Raw genomic sequence first — 11,035 nt, 5'->3', positions numbered from 1 at the left:
TTACCAAAAAGATTGACGACGCTGAAAACAGAGAACGACGCAACAATTTGGTATTTTAGGGCTTTACGGACGCAGTTGCAGCTGAGACAGCTTTAAAATCTGAGGAACTTGTCGCAAATTTGTGTACCTCAAGGCTTGAACTTACTGATGTCAGCATTGAACGTGCGCATCGAATAGGGCCGTATCGTAAAGGCATAGCACGTCCAATAATTGTTAGATTTTCTTCTTTTAAGGCTCGTCAATCTGTGCTGTCAAGAGCACATAAGTTAAAGGGAACAGATTATCGCATATCGGAAGATTTTTCGCGTTTTGTTCGGGACAAGAGAAAGAAATTGTGGGAGTTTGCAAGGGAGCATAAGCAGCAAGGAAAGAAGGTTATATTAAAGTTTGATACGCTGCACTTAGACGGCAAGCGGTATCAAGTAGATAGCGCCACAGGGTGCGTAGTCCAACAATGACCACTTTGTACGCCTAGAGTTGCGCAGCCGCTTACCGTTATGGTTATCAACTGTCAGAGCATAAAGAACAAAATCGACGATTTCTTTATGGTGGTTCGATCGTTACGACCCTCAATCATTTTGAGCACAGAGTCGTGGCTTGATTCTGCAATTGCGGATTCTGAAGCTTTTCCTCCTGGGTATCAATGCTTTTGTCGCGACCGAAGTGCAAGAGGAGGAGGGGTGTTTATACTTGTAAATTCAGATATACCTAGTATATTGTTCGATTGTTCTGTTACTGATATTGAATGTGTTTTTGTAGAATACGGCTGCAGAATGGGAAAGGTGTCGTAGTTGGTTCATATTATAGGCCTCCTAGCACAACGTTCCAACAGTTATTCAAATTGTCTGAGTGTCTTGAAACGATTAAAGCGGATCATATTTTGATCGGGGGTGACTTTAACCTTCCACATATTAATTGGTCAAGCAATGAACCAAGGTATACTGCCGGAGGCCGACTATATGCGACTTTTTTTTATATTCTGGACGAGTACACATTTACGCAGTACGTACGTGAGGCATCTCGAAATGACGGTGCAGGTCATGTTCTTGACTTACTTCTTTGTAATATGCCTAATATTGTATCGAATGTCCATGTTTTACCCGGTGTTAGCGACCACAATATAGTTGTGGCTGATGTAAATGTTGAGACTATATCTGTTCCCCAAAAAGCTGCCAGAAAGGTGTACGCGTAAACTAGAGCAAATTATGATGCAATTAATTCGGCACTTGAAACCTATTTTCCCACTTTTGATACACTAGCAGCCGAACTGAATACTGAACAGTTATGGAACCTGTTTAAAGAAAAACTATTTGATCTGCGTGAAAATTTCGTTCCCATTCGAATCTTGTCAACTAAGCGCACTAGAGATAAACCATGGTTTAACACTCTGCTGCGTACTCTACTGCGACGTATAAGGCGAATGTACAGGAAATGTAAAAAAAATAATTCTGTGGAAAACAAGTGTGAGCTGAAAAGAATGAAACTTAACTTTCAAAGTCTAACTAAAGTAGCTAAGAATTCTTACTTCTTGAGTCTTGGTAAGAAGCTATTGGAGGACTCGGAACAGTTTTGGAAATACGTTCGTCTCAACGGTAAAGATAATACATCTATTCCTGCTCTAAAATATTCTCACACAATCGTTGACGATGATGCGTCTAAGGCAGCCATCTTTATCAATTATTTTTCGTACGTGTTTAGTCCAAGTTTTTCACGCGTTGTTAACATGGTTTCTCCTACTCAGGCAGAAAAGATGCCCGAGGTCACTTTTAGTGTGCCTGGTATTCGAAAATTGTTAGAAAATCTCAAACCAGCTAAAGCGTGTGGCCCAGATGATATACCAGCAGCGATAATAAAGAACTGTTCGGCAACCTTATCGTTGTACTTTCACCGTCTATTTCAGAAGTGCTTAGTTGAGAAAGCACTACCTTGTGATTGGAAGTTAGCACGTCTTACACCTATTTATAAGAATGGGCCAAGAAATGCCGTTGAGAACCACAGGCCGGTCTCGTTAACCAGTATAGCACGTAAAATATTTAAATATGTCCTTTATAGTTGTATAATGACACATTTGGTTAAACATATTCTTCTGCATTCTAGTCAACACGGTTTTCGGCAAGGTTTTTCTTGCTCAACACAGCTTGTTGAGTTCACGCATGAATTGGCTCGAGCAATAAATAAGCGTAAAGTAGTTGACTGTATTTTCTTGGACTTCAAAAAAGCGTTCGATGTTGTTCCCCATGACCTTCTTATTAGTAAATTACGGGGCTATAAACTGAATGAATCAGTTATTGCATGGATAGCCGAGTATCTCTCTCTAAGACAGCAGTCGGTAGTTCTCAACGGTTGTTCCTCCGGATATGTTCCCGCGACATCAGGAGTTCCTCAGGGCTCAGTTCTGGGCCCTCTTTTGTTTCTGATGTATATAAATGATATTACTATTGGCCTCAAATCTTCGTTCAGAATGTTCGCGGATGACTGTGTAGTTTACAGGATTATAGAGAATGAACGTGATTCAGAATACCTGCAGCATGATTTGAATGTAATATCATCCTGTTGTGCCCATTCAGAAATGTCGTTGAATGTTAAAAAGTCTGTTCACGTCACCTTTACGAGGAAACGTTCATACCAGTTGAATACGTATACCATAAATAGCGCTACTTTAAGCACGGCCAGGGAATATAAATATCTAGGAGTTTATTAAACGAGTGATTTGAGGTGGACTAAGCACGTTCACCACATCAAAGTAAAGGCTGCACGTGTTTTGGGTTTCTTAGGACGAAATTTCAGCGAACTTCTATTTAATTTAAAAGAACAACTGTATTTCACTCATGTGCGCTCATTGCTGGAGTACGCATGCGTTTGTTGGGATCCGTATACCAAAGAGCTGGCCGATACGCTTGAAAAAATACAGAATAGGGCAGTGCGATTCGTTCTAAGTAATTGGGATCGTCAACTTAGCATGAGAGAAAGCAAACATAAACTTAAATGGGAAGACTTGAAAGATCGTAGACGAAACCTCAGGTTGAAATTTTGCCATAATATCTACCATTCTAAAACTGGAATCAATAAGGAGAAGTACATTCAAGAGCCGTCCTATATATCCCAAAGAAGGGACCACAGTCTCGAAGTAAATGAATTTTCCTTTAAAGGTGACGTCTTCCGCTATTCATTTTTTGTTAGATGTATAAGAGAGTGGAATGATCGTCCGGCTGTGATTGTATACAATGTGTCGAATGATGCTTTTTACCGCGCTTTGTGTAATTAGTTTCTTTATCGGTCTGAAATATGATGCTTACTTTTATGTATCCCCCTGCTCTAATGCCTGCAAAGGCGAAGCAGGTATCAAATAAATAAAAAGAAATAAATAAAATAGCAGTGTACCCCTGCCCTCCAGGGTAATCAAGTGCTCTAGGCCCATCGGGGGATGATCCGCCCGGCAATGAGAAAGGAGATGGAGAGTAGAAGTGCGCACATCACAACAAAGAGCTCAGGTTTTAATGAGGAAAAATGGATGATAGTGAAAAAAGTGAGGAGAAGGGAGACTGTGTATTTGTAACTGGCGCCAAGGGGTTGCTTGTCGATTATTAAGGGATTTATGCGGTGAAAGTACAGCTGACGCGCACCTTGGAGGCATGCGTCAGCTCGTTGAAAGTGCGTGCGCGCTCCTTCGTGTATCCCGAATCGGAGGCTGCAAGAGCCCGGTTTAGAGAGCCTCGGGATAAGAGGTTGGCGCCTTCGTTTTCAGGATTCCCATAGTGCGCGGGCACCCAAATCAGCTCCACACGGCGCGACATGGATGCAACGGGTGTGTCTAGTATGCAAAAAGCAGGGACAATGACTTGGCCTCGTGCGAAATTTAGTATTGCAGTTTTAGAATCTGATAAAAATACCGTGATTCTGTGTTGACGATGGCTTGGGCATTGACGGCTTCCTCTGCAGCTTCGGGGACGTGCATGGGGAGAATGTGTGTGTTTCTATAGAGAATACACTGAGATTAACCATGGCAGCGATAGTTTCATCGCTCATGCACGCTGCGCCTAGCCATACGGCATCCAGTTCCGAGCCGTAATATCGGTGGAGTACTGAAGCTCGAGCTCTACGGCTCTTATTGTGGTGGTCAGAGAACGTGGTGGTACCACTCCGGTGGCCTGCTCTCCGCCTTTTAACGACTGTTAGCGGTTGCGTTTTGATTTCAGCACTGATTGGAAGAATGTGAATTATATCGCATTGGAAAGCATACTTTCGGCGCTTTACAACGACACATGGCATTATCGTCTGGCCTGAAGCGTTACCTGACGGCAATCAAAACTGTGAGCAAAAAACGGTGTTTTTGGTGTACAAGCCTCCGTTGTACTGCGTTTCGGGCAAAACTGCTTTACAAAACAAAATAAAGCTTGCTGTGCCTTTAAATTAAATGCCATACAAGGTTTCTATGAAGAAGTATTGCGTAGAAAGCAAATAGGAATTTATATAGGCCCTAATAAAAATTGGCAAAACAATAAAAATTTATGAATGAACATATTTTTTTTCCTTTTCAACACACAACAAAAATGTTTAGTTATTTTCTAGTATACAGTGCACTTGTCATTTGGTTATGGTTGCACTTGGTCAGCTATTACTGAAGAGGCAAAACTATTCAAGCTGAAACTTAAATTTTGAATAATCAAGCACAAACCATTCTCTACAATTCTATGAAGAGGACATTATCTGATTTTAATTAAGCATTATACAAGGGAAGAGTGAATTTAGCTAATTTATGCTGGCAAAGTGCGTGCAAGTTGACACTTCTTCAGGTACACGCTAATTCACAAGGAGTCTTTCACATTAGTGGATCCATACAATATCTTGTAAATACTATCACTCACGAGTTGAACTAAGCAATGCTTGAAACAATCAATTGCCCGTAAATAATCAATTTCACGCGTGTTTTTGGCTGGTGACACCGTCTGAGCAAAAAAATAAAGTTCTTTAACGTCAGTGCCAAAATTTTTCAAATGTGACCCCACTAGAGCGCACAAAACGCGAGTTATTCTTTCTCCAGATTTGAGTGCTTGGCTCAATCTAACCACGGAGCCTATCCCCCATTCCTTCAAACACACGTGTCTGTAAACCGGCCTTCAACGTGGTCCTAAGCCCGCTCACTAAATTGTGGCTGCTGGGAGAAAAAGAAAAAAAGAGAGAAAGCGCAGTGCGCGGTACACTATGGCTGCATGCCAGCTAGCCAGCAGGTTAGGCTATTTTGCCATTGTGGTCAGAATTGCAGATAAAGTAAGATTCCAGAAATGTCCTGGTGCTCAGTTTTGTTTCGAGGTGAATGTGGAAGCGTTTCTGAATTGCACAAAGAACTTGCCCTTGTCTGTTCCTAGTTCCCAGGTTCGTAAGACGATTATCTGGAAAGTTGCTTTCCCCACGTGGTCAGGTCCGATGTATTTGGCAGAATACTGTGTTTGCCCTATTTTGAGTGACACGTTTGAACGATAGGATCAGCAACAAACAAAGAGCCAACCTTGAGCTCCCCAAATGCAGCGAAAAGTGCGCATGGCTGGCTGACCTGTAGCACTTCAGGCCGCGCACAACAAACCGAATGTCCCATGTTCCGATGCCTAGTGAAGTTTTGAAACACTTAATTTCCAGTGGATGGTCTTCTTGTAGAAAGCTATATGGTATTTACCTGCGTAATCATCGCTGTCGCATAATGCTCGAACCCCCATATTACACATTTTCTTTTTGGAGTAACCATCGTACCCTCGAAAATTACTGCAGTGAATGTTTTCTGCTTGTTGCGGTGAATGGCAGCCGATTGAGGAGAGTTTCCCGCCATTTCGTTTTGCGAAGCCCTTCCTCCATTGCATAGGCAACAGCGCACGTGCGCTCGAAAATCTTCGAATTCAGCAGAAAAAGAAAAGAAAAAGCGCAGACAGGGTGAAAACGGCAGACAACACGCGCACAATTTACGCAATGTAGACTGATTGCTTTTAGAAAAAAGGGCTTTTGGCAAATAATGTACTTCTGCAGTTCCTACTTGTATAGAGCGCGCGATGTTTTTCCAAAGGTGAGTGTTAGGGCTTGGCATTGGACACCTGTGCCAGGGCGGGTTAGGAAAAGTGTCCGCGAGAACGAATACGGTTGTCGGCAAAACTCGGAAAACATCTGAGGGCTGTGCGCAAGGCTATGCGCGAGTGCTTACAGTGGTCATTGTGATCATAACACTTGTGTGATTGGTGCTAGCAGCGGTGAGCGCGCGTACCTTTTTTAACGCAAACGTTCTGTGCTATCGCTTCTATTATCATTTTACTGTACGATAGCTCTGAAACTCGAATGATGTGACCTCCAATGATACGCGCGTGGGCTGAGTAGGCTATCAAGCGGGTGCGCCAGCGCACCCGCAAGAGCACTGCACGTGCGCCGGAAGTTGGCGTGATTTCTATCGCAATAAAACAACCTAACCGCGCCTACTGTGTTGTCTGTTTTGTAGGGGTGTGCGAATAGTAACTTTTGACATTGAAACGAATAGTAGTAAATAAAAATCTATTATGCAGTTCGGTTGCCGAATTGAATAATCATTATTCGATTCAACAACCGAAACGTATAGGCCATTAATATATATTTTATTCAAATTTCGCACACCCCTACTAGCATTTCATTTTGCGAAAAGTTATCGCCACACTACACCTGCAACTTTCGAATTTATAACTGCTGTCTCCGTGATAAGAGTTGTATGACTGCAATATATTTGGATAAACAACCAAATAAGTGGGCATCAACAATTCATAGATGGCAAACATTGAAACAAACCCACATAATAAATATTTTTTATGTACGCCCACACGCATATTCGTCGTGTCATTAAGTGGCACTTATCAGTTCACTCATAACGTTCTATTTCTTTTTCTTTTTATCTGCAAAGAATACATTGACACGCAAGCAGTATTCTTTGGGTTGCATCCATTGCGTTGCCAAACGCTGAAACCAACCCACAAGATCACGATCTTTTATCTATGCTCATAGGCATATTCATGATCGCATTGAATGACATTTATCAGTTTAATCATAATGTCGTTTTTCGCTTTTCATCTGCTGAAAACACAATGGCACACAAGCCCTATTCGTTGGGTCCTTCCTTCACCCTTTCTGGCGCACTGCAAGGCACGCAAAAAGGGCAAAAGCACGAAAGCGAGGGCTTCTGAACGGAATAGGCATCAGGTCACGCGGCACATGCGCTGCAACAAAGCTAGTTTCATCGGTGCACACGACTCTGATTTCTTACACATGCGCGTGGTCCGGGCTAGGATAGAAAAGCACTGCGACTTCTTCAAACGGTCGGGCCTCGCCAGCCCGCCATTTCACGTGACCTAACAGTGCCGGGCACAAAGTTTGTCGCGAAGGTCACCCCACAAAAGAGCTGTGTTTCTCTTCTCTTTTTAGATAGTAGCCATGTTGAAAATATTTCGTTTTTAGTGTATACTCTCTTCTAACCTTTACGCCTACTGATTCATCCTACCCCTCCTCCACTATGGGCGTCTTGCGCTGGAGTTTGAGGTATAGTAGCGGCGCCTGGTAGCGGCGAGAAACGTTATCTGGGTAGTACCAGCTTGGGTAGTACTGAGCCCTGGCTAGAGCGAGCACGTTTCTAGCCCGAGTTTTACGGCGATTCGCACTTTTTTCTGCCGTGTTGCGAGTGCGAAAAGGCTCGTCACTGCTCACAGACCACGCCGACCACGCTGCAAGCTAGGCACAGCCTATAGTTTAACGAAAAAGGACTCTCCGTGTGCCGTGGGACGTAATGCTGGAAGCAGAAGGAATCGGCGACGACGATCCGGAGAGACCTACCTCAGCCTCGAAAAAGCGTCACCGTCGTTACTGCTGCGTCGTGGGCTGAACAAGAAGGCCTGAAGAAGAAGGCCTGAATCCCAACATCAGATTCTACCGCTTTCCTTCAAGGCCTCACGAAGCGGAGCGTCGCGCGCGCTGGATAATTGCCAGTTCGTCGCGCTGGGTAAGCGAAACTTCGCGCCATGCTGACTGCTTCGCCTGTCTTGAAGCTTGCTTGATAATCTGCGTTGCTAAAATGTGATTTTTTTTTTTTTGCACCTACAGTCCCAACGCAAACCGTGAGAACCAGAGCCTAACACCAGGATATGCAGTGGCTACTTTGCGGGCAAGGAGAAAAGCAAATCGGCCAGTCACCCCGTATGGATTCGCACGTACGTTACTGCGAGCTCATATGCTTTGCATCAGTTATTTATCAGTTGCTAAAGGGACAGATAGCCGCTACTACAGCGCAGGCATAACTACTTTTCTAGCGGCATGCAGTCAACAAAGATTGCAGGAGGCCCGCCGTTTCGCGGCATGTCGAAAGACCGCTGCCGTGGCGGCGCGTACGATTGTGCGCTCGAGCAGTTCGTACATCGCGGCATGCTGAAAGACCGCTGCCGTCGCGGCGCTTACCGTCGTGCGCTCGACGAGTTCCGTACACATGATGTCTACTTATCACTGCTGTAAATTCATTTGTAGCAAGCATTTCCTCGCGTTTGTGCGCCTGAATCTCGCAGCGCGCAAACCTTACCTGAAGTTCAACTTCGTACGCGACTCGCTTCACTTGCGATCGACACCGCGCTAAAACTTCGCCGCTTATTTCTCGAACGGCGTACACGTATTCACCGTTCCATAATTTATTGCCTTTACGCAGCGTGCCACCCCTGAAAAAATATTCGGCACCCGGTATTCGCTGCAAGCCGTGGTACAACACAACCGAAAGTGGCGGGTCCATATAGTAAACGTGCTTTTCGAAACAGACGACCGAGCTTGGTAATACCCAGTTCAGGACAGAGGGCGCTTTTTAGCACCATTTTCGCAGCGCCCCCTGGCCAAAGCAGGAGCCCCATTGACCACTATTCAGGTGTCAGCCGACGGCGCTAGACAGTTACGGCGGCCCATAGCAATTTATTTCCCTTTCTATGTGCTGATATGCACAAAGCTACAGTTACAATTTCAAGCCTAGAATGTTGCTTAATTGGGCCCGTACTTTGAAGACTGCTACAAAAAAAGTAGACAGTACAAAGAAAGCGGAACAAAACTTGTTGACGATCAATGTTACTCAAGGTTCCGTTTATTTCCGTATCAATCTGTCTTCATTACTACACGTGTTGTGTTCCACCGAAGTAGTGAGTACTGCAGTCTGCAGGTCATCTACCGACACCGTTTTCGAAGCAGCCGCCCGCACTCACACAACAGCCTCATCAAAAGCGGAAGTGACGAACATCTTACCATGCGTATAGCCATCATCAGCAGCAGCACTAACCATTTTACATAAAGAATGGTTTGACCGAACCATTGTTGAAAGTATGAGCAGGGAGATGGTCACAGCGCGCAGAAACAAAACGGCTGTGGTGCCAATTGCAGCTCGTCCAGAAAAGGGGAGGGGGCATTTTCCTCAACTATAGCAGATCGCCTGTCGCGGCGTTGCAACAGCGACACACCGGAGCATGCTGCAACGGCCAAGAGCAGATCTTTTCTCCTTTTTCCAAACATGACGAAATGGCGTCGCCTGGTAGGAGAATTGGAACTACATGCTTGATAGCGGTCGTGATACCTTCACCTCATAAAGCAGTTCGCAGTGTATAAAGGTCTTGATATGCGGCGTAACGTCGGATCATTGGCCAGTATCTGGTTTCCAAGGGAATGCAGGATGTACCGGCCAGTGTCGGCTTGTGTGAGGCGGATGTATTGTGCTTGGCGGTGTAAGAGTTTGTCGTTAGTTATTTTTATGAGAATGTGGAGGGCGGCTTTGTATTCCTGATGAATGAGGGCATCCATGGTGTCAGTTCCACGACGAGATAGCTGGAGATAGGGAGGGGCGCGAGTTGAGCACATGGCTGAGCACAAAGGCGTGAACAAGGTGGCCTAGCTCACGTTCCCTCATTCCATTGTGATGGCCCATGATAGGGCGAATGAGGTGTGATATCATCTCTTCCACCTGATTTAATAAGCGGTGTGTATTGGTGTGCTTCCTATCTCTCTGGATATGCATACACACTATCCTTAAGGTGTACACCTCCGGTGCCGGTCTGCCATCCAGTGTGATGACGATGGGGGATCAGGGCGAGTTGCGGTTTTTGGGACGGATGCAGAACCGCCCGAACTTCTCTTCGAAAGAAGGTCCAAAGCTAATTGCATAGTTTTTGGTCAGATTGGCGGCTGTGAGATAGTTTCCTGTATGGCGCCATCACTGCAATGGGTAGTCCATAGCGTAATGTCGTCAGCGTGGAGAGTATGTTTCAGTGAGGAACGGTTACCAGTTGCCATGCTAGGGGTATGAGAGATATTAAATAGAAAAAGGTGAAAGGATGGACCCTTGCGGGGTGCCGACGCTTTTTAGAGAGTATGTGGAGTAGGTTAGCGTGCTGAAGTGAACTTCAGCCGTACGTGCTGTGAGATAGGCCTTATTGTATGTGTACGTAATGTGCTCAGCGATTGAAACGCGATACTCGGACAACATGATGACCGGTGCTTTCTTGCGCCACCGGTGGGCGCTGGTGACGGCGAACGCTGGTGATGCATTTTTGTGTCACATGAAAACGAGAATTTTTTGATGCATTCAAACTGTACCGATAATCCAGCGATCATCGGTGGCGCAAAAAGCGTCGGCCGCAATGCTGTCTGAGTATCACGTTTTGATTGCGGAGCACTCTACGTGTACCCAGATTCATTGGGGAGAGTGTCCTTGATGACATGAGGTTCAATGGGATCAAAGGCTTCGGATAAGTCTAAAGCCAAGACTGCATTTGCATGGCCTGGAATGAGCCGGCCGAAGATTTAATGGGTCATTTGCAACATGGCGTCTTGTCTGGACGAATGGGGTGGAATCCCGCCATGCTATGACGGTATAGGCCATGGTCTCCCATGTGCTGTGTGAGCCCCGCTGATACCACATGCTCGAAAAGCTTTCCGAGACACAAGCTTAGCGAGATTGGGTGAAGGTTCAGGAATGGAAGTGGTTTGTTCTGCTTCGGAATTATGATTACCTTCGCGTTGC

This window comes from Dermacentor andersoni, chromosome 10 (genome assembly GCF_023375885.2).
Source record: "Dermacentor andersoni chromosome 10, qqDerAnde1_hic_scaffold, whole genome shotgun sequence".
Taxonomy (NCBI): domain Eukaryota; kingdom Metazoa; phylum Arthropoda; class Arachnida; order Ixodida; family Ixodidae; genus Dermacentor; species Dermacentor andersoni.
The sequence above is the reverse complement of the archived record's forward strand: the minus strand, read 5'-3'. Positions refer to the sequence as shown.